Source organism: Diadema setosum, chromosome 14 (assembly GCF_964275005.1).
Source record: "Diadema setosum chromosome 14, eeDiaSeto1, whole genome shotgun sequence".
Taxonomy (NCBI): domain Eukaryota; kingdom Metazoa; phylum Echinodermata; class Echinoidea; order Diadematoida; family Diadematidae; genus Diadema; species Diadema setosum.
The window spans coordinates 35332156-35347776 of record NC_092698.1 but is presented as its reverse complement, the minus strand read 5'-3'; the positions used below and the strand labels follow the sequence as shown (position 1 = coordinate 35347776).

Below are 15621 nucleotides of genomic sequence, written 5' to 3'. Positions count from 1 at the left end.
ATACATCATCACATACTTGATCTGGTGCAATAACTGCATGATAGTTCTGGGCTTGATGTATACGGTGACAAGTGTGCATTGAGTTTACTCGCCAGCTTTAATTCCTCACTTTTTGTTTCCCCCTGAAATAAATACTAATGTCCTCTTTGATGGTAAATCTCTTTTTCCTCACTTTAAGAATGAAGTTTTATGGCAGTTTGAATTAATATGCCATGATCAGTTGAATATTTTTGAATGGGAGTAATCACATGGTATGGAGGGAAGTGATGGCCTGGGGTATTACTTTTCAGTGCTTGAAATACAGGATGTCTGCATTTATGGATCCAAGTCATCACAATGAAATCCCTTCAAGAATGTATCAGTCTATAAACATAGAGTGAGGACTATTCTACCTTAAAAGGATCGTATAGTTTTGGTTGAGACCTAATTTCAGGTTTCTACCATTTTTTGGTGAGATAATGAGAAACCTCTTATGAAATATGAAAGAGCATATAATTCCGTGAGGAATTCAACTTTTATTTGATGAAAATTGGTTTTAAAATGGCTGAGATATTCAAAACAGACCGATTCTAATAAGTGTGGGACCCACACTTTATTGCGATCGCTTTGTTTTACTTTGTTTTTGGATGTTTCAGTCATTCCAAACCCGATTTTCGTCAAATAAACTTTGAATACCTCTTAAAATGATATGCTTTGTACTATTTCATAAGTGTTTTCTTGGTATCACACAAAAAGTTAAAAGCCCAATTTTCATCTCCTCCAATACTGTGCCATCCCTTTAAAAAACTCTGACTGACCCATTTTGTTTTAATTGGAGATTTCAAATTAAGCATTCAAATGAAGCATTACCAAAGGGATGCTGTTCAGAAAGTCTCCTGAGAGTGTTATCAAATGAACTCTGTACCATGCAAAGTGCAAATAAATCAGTTTACTGTGTCTTCATGAATGACAGCATTTGTACAATGCAAGCAGTGTATGACATCCTGTAGACTGAACATCAATTGTGTACACTGCTAGTTTGCAATTGTATCTGTATGAGCTTGACCTAAGAATCCTATACCAGTTAACTCCAAATGATGAAATTTCTAGTATGTTAGCACATAGTTGGCCACGATTTCAAGACAAGAAACAATTGCATCATCTTGTAATCTACACCAAGATATTGTAGAATATGCTGTTTCTTCAGGGTGTTTCCTATATTTCTGCTAAGGTAACTGCCTATGATGGCAGCAAACTTGCTATAGCTATTTCCATCCAGCATAGATCATCTTGAAAGATAATCTAAATTGAGTTTGTTCAATGACAGATGCGTACTCCCTGCTCAGACAGCAAAGCATACGCAAGTTACATAATGAGCGGAAGCAAAGTAGATCCTTCCTATAATTATGCAGTGGCTAGCTCCCATCTCTCTTTAGATAGATCTCTATTTCTCGGAGGTCATTTATGACCTTCACCAGCTACAAAAGGTTCCAGTTGTATGTAAATGTTGGAAGTGGAAATTGCCCTTACTCTTTAGCTGAGTGATAGTAAGTACTACAGTGTCAAATTCTTATTCTCTCCTGTTCGAAGGGGGCGGAGATTGTTCTGTAGAAATGGATTGAGTGGTGCAATCACAAAGTATCAGAGATGATTAAATATGGCATATTTATCCTTCCATTCTGACTAGACTAGTAGATCATTATACATTTTGTATATTGCCTTCAGTTGTCAGTAAGCCAACTTTTCAGAAGCCATGCCATGGGCCTCATGATGTCACCAAATGTAAGCGCTCTGACAGGAAATCTTGCCGCCTGCTTAACGTCTGCATCAGATAGCATTTGTGCACATTTAAAGGCCATGTTTCATTTAGAAATGTTCAGATTTTTAGGGGAGAAGTTTCTTAATTTTGCTCTTATGAAAACGGATGTAAATGAGAATCATCGTCCCATCGTTGGCCGAGAACCAACAACATTACAACATTTTACCAATAACTCATTACCTCACAAAATTGCGATAAAGCCCTTCTGGTTCTCAGCAGACACCATGTACTTTGTATTTCTATTATAGCAAAGTTAAAATAAAAGTTTAGGAACATCAAGCAAGCATTCATCAATGTTTCTGGCATGAATATGGTAATATGGTTTTTAAAAAACTGTGGGTTCTTTAGTCGGATGCCACATTTGTTCTTTTCACTGTATGCTGAAAGTATTGCTATTCTTAGATTGATTTAAAGAAAATACCTTTCTTAGTTTTGTCATAACCAGAGTTATGGATAATTGACTCCTACTAAAACATGGGAAACGAGATACAGATCTTGTGAGTAAACAAAAATTATTAAAAGTGTTTTGCAGACAGCATCGCTTTCTATTCCAGTAAAACTATTTTTCTCCTCTGCTTAAACACCTTTAAAAATGTTTTATTTTTAACCATGTTCCAATATGTGCACATAAATGTTTGAACTAATCAGGAAAACAGATGTTATCACTTTGAGAAGTGTCATGCTTTATATGTTTAATTTCAACCATGATGACTGATGATTTTTACATCAATTTGTTATCCGTAGTAATGGAAGCAGATAAGTTGAATTATAACTGAACTGCTGTCTCTTCAGTAAGTACAGAGTGAAAAACATGATGCTGGATTAATCTATGTATAACTAAGGGGCAATGATGTATATTTTTATGTGTATTTTGCATTGATTTTCTACATCCTTGTTCTTAATATGATTATTTCCAACTGTCATATGAAAGGAAAGAGAGAGGTCAGTACTCATGACTGTTATATCTTCCCTGAGACTCCAGGTAGTATTTCAAGCACATGTAACAACTGGTCTAGTGATGTTGTTAAGATCCAAAACATGTAAATGTACTGTAGGTAAGAAATAAATGTATTTTGTCTTCTCTGCTTTTTTTGTTGGACTTTTTATCATGAGAGTGTAAATATCATCATCTGGCATGGAGCCAGACAAATTTTTCACATCCTCTTGGCTGCCATATGGTGCCAGAAATAGTGCAATGTATCAAAAAATGATTTTTATCTTTTCAAGAGAATGTTTGAATGCCCCATGCAGGCTCTGTGATATTTCCTGTAGCAATGCCCAGCTCCTTATTCATTCATATCACATCAAGGAGGTACTAGTCGCCTAGTACCTCCTTGATCACATTAGCCTGTGACAAGAAGAAAATAGTGTAGTGAAAATAAAAATGTTGCCGATCATTTTCTTCTTGAAGTGTTCCCTGTCATCATAATGCCAGCCTTAAACTTGCGGATTCCATGTTATTCTGAGTATAGTACTTGCCAGTGAATAGAGTTGTACTTTTATTTTGCAGATTTAACATAAAAGATGCACATTGGATCATTGTTTTTATGTTTGCATTCCTTCTTTTTGTTTCCTACACCTATTTCTAGCACACATCATTTAAACATCTACATAGAGACAACAAAAACAGAAGTGCCAACAGACTAAACTTCAACAGCATTGGACTTTTAGTATCTCATTAGACACTTTACTATACTCTAGCTGCATTTTTGTTTTGTTTTACACCTCCTCACACAGCAAAGATTGTGCAGCATCCACTCCTTGGTTTCTACTCGATAAAAAGAAAGCAATCGTGTCATGCTCATCATTGTTTCTCTATTACCAATTGAAGTAATATTCCTGATATTTTAATCCTTCTTTGGTAAATGATGCATTTTTTCCTATTTATCTTTTATAGTCATTTGCAAATTGAGGACAACTTGTGTGTATATAGTTGGAGCCACAGATTTTAAGTAATGATTTATTTATTAGAGACAGAAGATACGAGACTGTATAGGAGGCATGATTGTAGAGAACATGGATATTTTTTTTTCTACCAGAATTGTGGTAGTTGAATGGGGTTGTGTACATGTGTGTATATTTATTGTACATGTTTGATATTCACTTTGATTTTAGATAATGATTTAAGTTATGTGTACTTTGTGTACCTTTTGATATGTTCATGTATTTTTTACTCTACAATTTATGTGATTTATACTTGTGGTGCTTTTTGTATATTTGATTTGAAATAAACATTTACAAAATCTTAAACACTTTGGATGTCTTCAGTTTTGTGTATGAGTTCATGGTCAAATAACATGATTTTCTATTATCATTTTTGAAACTAGTACTTAACAAATGTTACTTTTGAAACACTTTTGGAGAAATTGACTTAACTTCCAGTGACTTCCAGTAAAATTAAATAGATAAAGACAGGGTCATGATAAAAAATCACATGAAACAGCATTCTACTGATGTTTTTCCAATAACATGTTGATGGTTTAAATAACATATCCTCCTATCATGGGAAATACTTTCCTTTGATATGAACATAGTTGATATGGCTTACACATAGCAGAATAAAAGGTGTACTTTTTTTTCAAATGGAGGTGCATATGACTTACAGGAGATGAGAGTGATGATGACCGCTGGTTTGCTATGCAGGTGTGTTTGAGATTGAAATGGTGCGTGAGTTCTATCAGTAAACTCTGAAATGCATCCCAAAATTGAAAGTTTGATCTTTGAATTAATCCAGGCATGTTAACATTGCATATTTGGATGTTTGCTTGTTCATGAATAACAACAGATTTTTTTTTTTGGTAATCTCTTCAATGTTACCACTGCTCTATCAGGATGCCCTGCCATTACCATTATCCTATTAGAATAGCCAGGTAGCCATTCACATGATGTGGGTAAAGACATCTTGTTTAAAGACATCTTGTTTAAAGACGTACACACTGCAGGCTGAACTTCTTCAGTGTTTTACATGTGGCATTTCATTGTAAGTCATATGTATTTTCCAATATACACCAACAGTTACACTTGGATATTTAACACTTTGTTCCACAGTCACATCCTAATTGTTTTGTGTCATCAACACTTTGGTGTTACAACTACCATTTCATTGACTGAAATTACCAACCATGAATATCACGTTTACATTATATACTTTCCAAAGACAACTAAGAGATAGAAGCACCTCGGCACAATCATATTCTTGGTATCTGTCAATCAATATCACAAGAATGAATCCATCCATCAAATGATAATGTATGTAGCAAATAAATCTTCATTGAATCCTCAGTTGTGCCACATTCTTTGCTCTTAACTGGGTCGTCCTAGGGTTAGACATTGAAAGGGTATGAATCGATAGACTAGTCATTGTTTCGTCACGAGCAGACCCAAGGACTAGCGCCTCCATTGGTCATAAGTTTCATTGTTACGTCCTTTGTACGCAACCTGTTCTGCATCGAACAGCTGGCAACGCGCTCCCATTGGTCGCAAGTTGGATTGTGACGTATCTCCATTGTCTAATCTTGCACGCTGCTGTGTTTGCGTTGTTATGCGTGTCTTCGCAACCCCCGGCACATTAGGGAGGATATACCATTTTGTAAAGACGTGTTAGCATATCCGGAAAGTTCTGTAATTTCATCGAGCTTTTCAATTGATTATTGAGAAGTTCATCAACGTTCGAGGTAGGAGTTTCCATGTTTGAGAAATATTTGAGTAACAATAGGCCAAAATTCCATTCTCCAATCACAATTCAATATGATTTATATCCGTGTATGAATAGCGTTAGGTGTACGGTCAAATAGGGGTGTTGGTCACCGGGATTGGTGTTTACATAAAGCCAGCTTGATATATACTTAATATGTTCACATAACTTTCGTTGCTTTGCGCAGAATGAGTATCAGACTCAGCACTAAGACCATCCTGCCTCCCTTGGAAGGGGGGCCGATGGCCAGGGCAAACAGACACCAGATGCCAGTCTTGAAGGAGCCGGCAGTACCACGGTCTGTAGACACATTCAAGACCAAGAAAGTCCGAAAGGAGGTGAGAAAGACAGACAAAACACAACAAACAAAGAAAGGAAACCAATAACATAGTAGACAACGACAGATGAGAATAATAAATCCTCAAAGGGATAATATAGTTTTGGATGAGATGAGCTTCAGGTTTCCAACTTTTTGTGTGAAATGATGAGAAACCTCTAATGAAATATGAAAGAGCATACAATTCTAACAGGCATTCAAAGTTTATTTGATGAAAATAGGTTTTGAAATGACTGAGATATCCAGAAACAAAGAAGTCCTAATAAAAGGTGGGACCCACCTTTTATCAGGACCACTTTATTTTACATTCTTTTTTGATATCTCAGCCATTTCAAAACCTTTAAATTCCTCTTAGACTTGCATGTTCTTTAATATTTCGTAAATGGTGTCTAATTATCTCACAAAAAAAAAAAATAAAGTATGAATCCTTCATCTCAACCAAACCATACCATCCCTTTGATACAAAATCACAATGAATAAATGATGAATGAATTGAAATAATTATGCAATAATCGTTGAATAAACGTGACTCAAAAGAAATAAGAGATGAACTGAGGGTGACGCTTTGGGTATTTACTGACAAGACCATGAAGACGATAATGTGAAACAAGAGACACGGAGCCGCTGGAGTCAAGTGAGGAGGCTGGCGAAACTTGAAGATTCCTCCTATTTTGTAAGTTTCCTTATGGGTCTCTCAGAAAAGTAAAACTTTAATCACAACCCATCTAAATCCTTGATTGGCGTATTAGCGATACCATCCCAGTAATTGAAATGGAGGTGACTATATATGTTCGAAAATCATTAATCTACTCAGGGATGTCAAATTTCATTTACAAATGTGCAGATCGTTTTGTATAGCTGACTCCAAAAACTGGCCACTAACTTTTCAAAAGAAGGAGGCACATAAAAATTGTGCTATGAAAGTGACAGCATTCTCAATTCACTATGATAACATTTGCAAAAAACAACAACAAAAAACAAATAATGAAACCTCAAGCTCCCCTTGAAAAAGAATATGGCATGAAAAGACATTCATTATCTCAGAATAAGTAGAGATAGTACGTGCAAGACGAAAGTAATATGAAATGAAATACGCAAATGTTCAAAAAATACGAGAAATGTTAGGATTCACATTGCAACAAATGAGTAAATCTCAAAGGGGAATACATCTTGTGGTCAAGAGACCATTTTTCTCAGATAGTTTTAGAAAATTTATTTCAAAGATGAGAGAGAGCATAGGCCTATTGGAATTTTATAAAAATTAATGTTTTAGCAAAGTATGGTGAGGTTTTTGAACATAACTGCACATCTCCGACTCCGTCTTTGTCTACTGCTGTACACATCCCTATCCCATGCAATTTAAGTTTCTCTGTGTCAAGGTCAACAACGGTCATTGGCGGTATCAGAAACCAATCAATCTACCAATATCAATGGCATTCGTTGTTGACTTCCTAGGACGTTCAGATACTGCTGAAATTTCTCTGCGAAACCTGCGATCTTGGCCAAACCACCACCCCGGTCGACACGGTCTGCAAGCTGCAGCACAGGATGACAGCCGCAGACTCCAAGATCAAGCGGATAAAACAACAACTTCTGGTAAGATTATTGCTACATAGTATACAAGTTCATTATATTTCACCCAAGATGATGATATTCGATAGGATCTCTTTGGGAACGAGGCCTATATTTGGAAGTATTTGTAGCGGATGTACTAATCAGCGTGATGCAAAGACACATGAACCTCAACTGGTTATGAAAGTGAACTGAATGGGGTGAATATTTTCGCCTTCTAATCAAAATGATGTTTCATTTTTTTCCGTCTGCCTAGCAATGTTTCTTAAGGGTAGCAGTCATTTATGCTCTTGCACGCTACCTGATGCCAGTAAATCTTTATCTGAACGCGATGACGGCGTTTTTAAAATCCCCCAAGCTTGAAGACTTAAGCTAAACCACCCTCAGAGTTAGCAGTTGCAACTATTATAATAAGTGTATTAAATCCATGTATGGACTGTGTGACTGCCAACAAATAAAAACCAGGAGTTCACGAACTTAAGTTTGGTGAAGCCTTGTTTTGTGAAGTACTCAGTAATATCATGCTTTCACTGCTTATCCCACAACTTTCTTTGAAGGATCACAACGTTCTCTTGTTTGCCGCACAAGAGGCACTCGACCTGGGTCCGGAAGTAAATCCTGTACAGGTTAGTCACGCCCTCAAAAGTCACATGAAGACTTCACGTTTTCTCCGCCCGAAGACTTCCACCAAGGTAACTCGCTATAATGAAAATGAGACACCATCAAATCCATCACCACAGTGGCCATTAACGTTCATTTCTTATACTTCCACTAACTTATAGTTACCGCTTTCTAGATGACACCATTATTGTTCAGAACACCGAGAACCAACTTTTATCTTCGTTAATTTTCAGTAAACAGTATAAAAAAAAAAGATTATTTGTCACTCTTTGAAATGCATCAGCCATAAATGAATTCCATCTTACCCTTTCTCCATTGATACCTTAAATTGAATGTGTTGCCAGGGTGAAGACAAACTCCTTCACGTTTGCAAGGAGATAGCCGGCGTCTCGGGCCACCACTCTCCGGAGGGCATCGCTAACTTCCTCCGCTCCAGCTGGAGCAAGAAGCAGCTCGCCATCTCACGTCTCCAGGCAACCATTCAGGTATACAGATTATAAAGCAAGATGGTCTGACCGTTGAGATGGAGGTGATGAATACAGAATTAAAGGACAAGTTCACCCAAATACAATACATGTGTGGATTGAGTGAAAGCAACAATATTAGGAGAATCAATCACCGAAGTTTGAGGAAAATCATGCAATCCGTTCAAAAGTTAAGAATTTTTGAAGTTTTCAGTGCCAAACTCTCAGAACTATCAGGGAAGAGGCACAAGTGAATACACAGTGAAATGCAACAGTCCTAGGGACTTGCAAGTATAAATTTAGAATGTATATGTCACAAAATATGTCATAAAATTAATGTCAGATACATATTTCTTGAAAAGCCAAACATAAATGAACCATATTGTATATCTATGTAAACAACTGAAGAGTTTAAAACTTGTTCAAAGTTGTGATAATGTCTTCATTTGTTTATACTTCATACCATCATTTGCAGAAACTTAGAGAAGATCTATCTCAAGCAGAAAAGGACCCGAGACCTCAGCAAGAGTCACTAATGGTAAGAGCGTCTTTAGTGTCTTTTTGCGCTAAAGTTCATGTGAATACCAGTCATCAATCATTACTGCAAATTTTCGTACCCTCTGGCACGTCCTTTGTTCCCTTGGTCGATAAACTGTACAAACACGCCACAATATTCCTTCGTACTCTAATTATCAACACTTGCATCACTTGTATCACTTCTGATGGCGTGGACAAATAGAATATAGTTTCAGGAACAGTGGGTTTGAGCACATGCGCATGATGAACGATACTTTTACGTCTAACATACCTAAATAGAAAAGCTCACAGTCATAAACTCGAATTTACCGTCAACGAGTTAGTCTTTGTGATCACGTGATCTATCTTACCTCCAGCACCCGGCTGAGGCCACGACGATTGGTACAGCCGATGGACAGTCAGCGACAATCAGCGACCTCGAGCACACCTGCAGAGCGCTGAAAGCCGACATCGACAGCCTCAATGATATCGTCAAGACCAAAGATAATCTCATAAAGGTACCCTCAGTCTGGCAAAACGATATTAAAGGACAAACGGTTTTACGTTATCACAAAATAATGCTTAAAGCTTCAAACTACCATACCTTTAAACAGGTAGCATCCCTAGGGGGATGCAGCGACTTCAATTGTGATGAGCAGACGTGACAACATTCCATATTATCCTATGTAATAGGGTCTACTTGGCTAAATTTTGCCTTGATGTACTGAAAACAACATTTGTTCTTTCTTTTTTTTTTTCTCCTTCATTTTGTCGCCTCGAGATTTAGAAACTTGGGACACACTAATATAAAGAAATAAGTCTTTTTATTAAGTTTCATGATCTATACCGATGACGCCAACGCACTCGATAATGGTATGCGCAACTGTCTCTTAAAAAGTTCATGATTAATCATGTTTATTATTGTCATTTTTTCAAAGGATCTTGAGTTTCGTGAGGAGGATCAGAGCAAACGCATCCGCGAGTTGCAGAGCGAGACCGCCGATCTCAATACCAAGGTCCTGGATCTGACTCTTGACCTCAAGGTGACCTTTTTATCTGCCTTTCTACCCATGTTCTAGCATTACTTTCTTCAAGTTGCTTTGTGAAAAAAAAAATACTGATAAAAAGAACAGATTTTCAGAGCAACGTTTGATAGAAGATATGGGAATTTTCAAACCTTACCTTCCATCAGATTAACAATAGTCAAGTATCCGTATATATTTTAGCAGTTTATTTATTGTTATTATAATTATCATTATTATTGTTATTATTATTATTATTATTATTATTATTATTATTATTATTGCATTTGATTTGCTGTCTTAATAATTCATGTACGAGATAATCTAGACTGACTTTTGTATGATTCGAAAGTTGTAACCAAGTATCCCAAACAAAGTGTCTCTAAAATAAAACAAAACAAATTAGAGATCTTATTTTAGCCGGCTGGAATCATACTGATTTATTGGTATTCAGTTTAGCTGATTTAGCAAAGAGCATAACTTTGTACGGAAACAATCAACTTTACAAACTTTCATAAGAGTGTTTGTGCGTTCTACTGTTAGCAACATTTCTTAGCAGATTTAACAAACTGTCGATGAGAGAAAGGTCAGTGTTGATTTAGTCGTCAACTTGTTTCGTCATTATTTTTGGCGTTTTTCTTTGTCTTTGGCTGTGCATGTTTCGTTATAGGAAGCTCGGAATCAACAGCAGGAGGATGCCAACAATCGGTTCTCGGAGCTTCTGGTCAAAGGTGATGACCTCGAGAAGACCAATGTCAAGTTGTCTAACGAGATTGAGGTGACTGAAAACTTTATAGCAAAAAAAACAAACAAACAAACAAACAAAAATCATTCCGCTCGAGGCCATTGTGATTCAGGTTTGCGAGTGTAAGCGGACATCTCTGATGTTAACAATTTTCATTCCAAGCCAGCAAAATACCTTGCATCCTGAACATAGAAATTTACACCCTTCCTTTTTTTCTGTAAATGTAACTCTTTCTTGTTCTGGGGAGGTTCACATAAAAATATCGTGCAAGATGAGTGTCTATAACGGGTGTGAGGATACAAGATGTATAGAAACACGTAAACACGGCGGACGAACTGAGATGTGTTGCCTATAGTTCTTTTTGTACAAATAATGCAAGCATCTCCCGCCAACACTTCTTTTGTTTGAAGAGAAAAATAGAAATAGCGGAGGTTGAGTTTGTCAGTGGTAATATGACCTTGATCTCTACTGTCTACGCTCTTATCCCCAGGGTCTCCTGCAGCGTTACGAGGAGGCTGGTCAGATCGTCTATGACCTCAACATTCAACTGGAAGAGAGCAGACTGAAGAACGACGAGCTCGTCAACGAAATCGAGGTGAGTTGAGATTGGGAAATTCAGCAAAACATTCGGACTGAAAAAACAAAACAAAACAAAAAACCGGTGATCACGTAACACTGATGTACTCAAGAGGAGTTTACCCTCGTGTAACCATGGTAACAAAGTAGTTTTAAAGATCAATACGCAGTGACACGAAAGCCAAAGATCGATAAATACTTAAGCGACATCTACAGAAGGAGAGAGAGAGAGAGGAAGAGGGTGGAAACTGAACGGCATAGTATTTTGTCGTCTCGAAGTTGCCCTACCTCTTGATTCTTCGTCAAGCCTCATGTGTGGTATTCGTTGTTTGTTTTGTAATTTACATTATGGAAGACTGACACGTTTTGAATTGGTTGATGTTGAAGAACACGTAATTATTATACGATGCGTCCTGAGCAGAATCACAGAATGTGTGTTATTTTCAACAAGATGCGAGACTAGTGCCCTGCATTAAAAAAGAAAAAAAAAAGAAAAAAAAAAAAAGAGGAGTCCTGCTCAATCAAATAGCAATATCATACACCTCTTCTCTGCAGCGTCTGCGGACCCGCGACAACAAGGCTGAAGTTGGTGTCTTGAAACTCGAAAACGAAGTTGCAGACTTGCGGCAATCAAGCAATAACCTCGAGTCCGAACTGAAGGTAAAGTTAGGTCACATGACCCAACCGGACATCAATCGGACATGTTCTAAGACATAGTTTGATTCCAATCAGCATAGTCAGGCAGTCAGCCAGAGTAAAGTAGTCACAGTTCTCATTCAATCGACCAAATATAAACTTATAAATGTGTTTGTCCAAATCATAAGTTCAATGAACTTACAATACTCCTACTCAAATTATCCGTCTATTAGAGTGTAGAAGCCAGCTCCTTGGATAGTGTCTTGTTGGCCACTTCGATTAGACCCGCTTTTACATGAAATTGTAGGAAGCCAGCAATATAATCATAATGAACTGCAAACTCTGCGCTTCTCCATATTATGTCTTCTTATATCAAATTCTGAGGCCTCACTGGTAATTTACTAATAAGTAATACCCATGGATAAGAATTATGATAAAAAAACATTCCTCAAGACCGTCATGAACTTAAGAGCCACAATACTGGAAACATTTCTGACCTGATTTCGATTTCCTTTTTGTCTTGCCCAGATCCTCAAAGAGACAAATCCAAAGACTGCAGAACAGGTGTCGAACTTGGAGAAAAAGTTGACAGACCTCCAGCAAGCCAACTCAAACAGCGAGTCCCAACTAAAGGTTAGACTTTTCACACTTTGGAGTAAAAACCCATTCGTCATTAACGTGTCTTTATATCACACATTGGGAGAGACAAGAATGTATTCCTTCATTCCTTGGACGCAAAATCATTAAAATGAAGAATTTTTTGAACGGTAATCTAATAGAACCAACACTCATGTTTATAAATTATGTAGGCAATCTAGCAGAACCAACGCAGATGTTTATCTTTTTTTTTTTTTTTGCGACGTAAAAGATTTTGTTTGTTTGCATTTACTCTTCATTTCTTCATTTTGCGTGTTTACAGACGATGGGCCAAGATAAGATCATGGCAGAGCAGCGGATCCTGGAACTGGACGATGTTGTTTCCGATTTACAGAAGCAGAAAGCGAGCCTTGAGTCGCAATTTCAGGTGTGCATGTGTATGAAACTCTTTACTTGCTCTGTAATTGTTGATTTTCATCTAATCAGGCTTTTTTCCAACCAAAGGAAATGGAAACGAAGTTGGCTGCTGCCACCTGTCAGACTGAAAGTCTTGAAATGGACATTGTTACTTTGAAGAAAGATAGGGATTTCGTCATCGAGCAACATCAAATGAGCTGTAAGGAAGTGCAGGTACTGACTGATGTAATCTAAAAAGGACACCTTTTTAACATTCGTTTGTGAATGCTGGATGACAGAACGTGTTAACGAGATATGATTAGACAGGCTGCGGCAATCAAAGACAGACAAATTAATTAGAAGAAAGATACATGAATATTAACACCATTGAATGGAGTTTTAAATATCTGATGATATATGATATTGACACACACACACACACACACACTTAAACACCCATGCGCTTTCTCGAAGTGTAGCTAAAAAAATCACAATAAGATTGGTAATCCATCCTCAATCCACAGGAGCTTGAACACAAGGCCGCATCGAGGGCTCTTGAAAACGAGGAACTGCAGAACGCAATTGACAACTTTATTCGAGAGAGGGCGCTGCTCTCCAAGCAACTCGAAAGCAGTCAGGCAGAAGTTCATGTAAGTCTGTATTTTATCCTTTTCACATTGTAAATGTCACTTCTGTAAATTCTACAAATTATCAATGTGCAAGCTTTATCTTAATTGGATATTAATAAGAAATGGTTCAGCAAGCAATTCATTGCCTTTTTCACGCGTAATAAAGAGTGCACTGTGCATACATATCACCTTTTCCTTTATTTATGACGATGAGATTGCAGAAACGGTCATGTAAGATGAAACTGAGCAAGAATATTGCCCTTGTTGGCAGCATGGTTATGCCAGGTGCCATGTTGTTTCAACTCCATCAATCAGTGTGAAAATGCAGAAGTTACAAGGAGGGTGATATCATCGCCTAGAACATTGATTCTGTCATGCAATGTTACAACAAAAGCGTTTATATCTACGGTTCTCGTAAAGGCTAAGCCGTGATTTCGTCGTTACCTTCTTCACAGGACGGTAGTCCCAAATTGCTTGGCATCGTGCAATTCTCCGGAAAGCTGAAGGCCCAAATTGCTGAAATGGAGATAGAGCGAGAGGGACTCCAGAAGCAACTCCCAGACGAGAAGCGGGGTCGTCTGGTATGCTAGTTCCCAAAAATACTGACCGAAATCAACTTCAGTTCTTCATACGATATTGTAATTATCATGTGACCGTGATGCTGATTTTAGATTTTTGCTCTGGATTGATTATGTACTTATCTACCTAAATGTAAAAATTAACGTAGAACAAGGAACGCATGTTGCCTGAATGCTTTACTCTTTGATCCTGAACTGCTGAAAATATATCTCAAAATGATAAACGCTGTAGAGTACCACATGATTTCATTCATATACACGTACATAGAACTGTAATCACAGGCATTGTGAAGTGATACAACTCCCTGTAAATTGATTCTTTAATATTTCTCGAAGTCAGAACCTCTCTGCTTGGTGATTTTTGTTGCTTTTAATGAGATTTCTTTTGACTCTCATTAAAGCTTCTACAAGAAAAGCTCGCTGGTTCCATGGCGCAGGCCGAAAGCTACAAAACCAAACTTGCAGAACTGAAGGCGGAAAACGAAGAGTGGAAGAATGAAGTCGAATGTAGAATTACAACTTGTGAGGTAAATACTTATCTTAAAAGAAGGCAACAGCGTGTTTCTTTGCATAAACCAGAATATTGTATCGTACTTGTAGAAGCCAATTTCTTAAATGGACCCAAAAGAAGACGTATTTCCTTTGAATGTTAAAGTCAAGAGTGACAGAATCCGATCTGAAATTATTCTCTTCATCGCACAAAGTGATATCATGCCTTGTGATACTTATCACTTTCTTGCAAGTTCGTTGCGTATCCGTTGTTTCAACCTTCCTGTTTCTTGGTGAGGTATCTTCTGAATAGTTTGCCTTTGCTTTCACCGTTGTCTTGGTGCTGAGCGCCATGGTTACATTCTGGCAATAGGAGCATACTAAGAGCATCACATTAATGTTTTCTCCTCTGCCATCATAATCTAGGCATTTAGCATAAAAATTCTCTGGTTGATTATACACGAGGTCGTAGTGAAAGACACATTTTAGTTAACTTTTGTCTCCTCGCAGTTTTTTTCTTCAATCAACAACATAATACCCCCCCCCCTTGTTCTACTTCTTCTGCTCCGTATCTCTCCCCTACCTCTCTATTAATCCCATCTAGTCACTACTCTATCTTCCAATCCCAGGTGATGGAAGAAAACGTGAAGAAGTTCCAGGAGCTAACTGATGCTCTCGTTAGTCTCGAGGCCCAGGCTGCAGAGGCCGAGACAAGGGAGATGGAAGTGGCGGAAGAACTCGAGGTACGCATGACGAAGTAAAACTCTCATACGAAGCTTGCACGCACGCAAAACAGGCAAATGAACAAATGAATGACACCATCAAAAGTCAGTTTGATTCGGTCCCTGAAGGCAATTTCAACGCAAATTTTTTGGTAGTCCGCGCGTGTTGGTCGAAGATTGCGAAGTTGTAAAAGCGGTGGATAGAGGGCATAACAAATTGGCTGATTTT

At 37.7% G+C, this 15621-nt stretch overlaps 1 long non-coding RNA gene across 1 annotated transcript; it reads left to right on the top strand.

Moving 5' to 3' along the window:
- The first annotated feature begins 11329 nt into the window (after positions 1 to 11329).
- LOC140237766 (uncharacterized) lies at positions 11330 to 12523 on the top strand. Its single transcript, XR_011901869.1, has 3 exons — positions 11330 to 11364; positions 11901 to 12005; positions 12510 to 12523. It is a non-coding gene; the product is annotated as an uncharacterized lncRNA (long non-coding RNA).
- The last annotated feature ends 3098 nt before the right edge of the window (positions 12524 to 15621 follow it).